Source organism: Penaeus monodon, chromosome 20, assembly GCF_015228065.2.
Source record: "Penaeus monodon isolate SGIC_2016 chromosome 20, NSTDA_Pmon_1, whole genome shotgun sequence".
Lineage (NCBI taxonomy): Eukaryota > Metazoa > Arthropoda > Malacostraca > Decapoda > Penaeidae > Penaeus > Penaeus monodon.
Window position 1 is genome coordinate 28,901,727 of NC_051405.1, and position 230 is coordinate 28,901,956.

Consider the following 230-nt stretch of genomic DNA (forward strand, 5'->3'; position numbering starts at 1 on the left):
ATCAACTGATATGACTGGGGTCGGTTTCTCTTATGATAATGAAAGTAAACAGCTGCACGTTGATTTTTTTTTTTTTTTATAACTTTGTTGATAGAAATGTTGATATAAATATGTATTACACTTGAATGGAATGAATGAATTTAGAAGTGTGGGTTACTCTTCTTTTTTTAAGCCAACGTGATGAAATCGCGTAAACGTACTATATATATGCTTATATTAAGGGATTAATA

The 230-nt window shown here is 29.1% G+C and overlaps 1 protein-coding gene across 1 annotated transcript in view; it reads left to right on the forward strand.

Moving 5' to 3' along the window:
* Window positions 1-230, forward strand: part of LOC119585960 — a 33,655-nt gene that overhangs the window by 28,173 nt on the left and 5,252 nt on the right. The window lies entirely within an intron of this gene.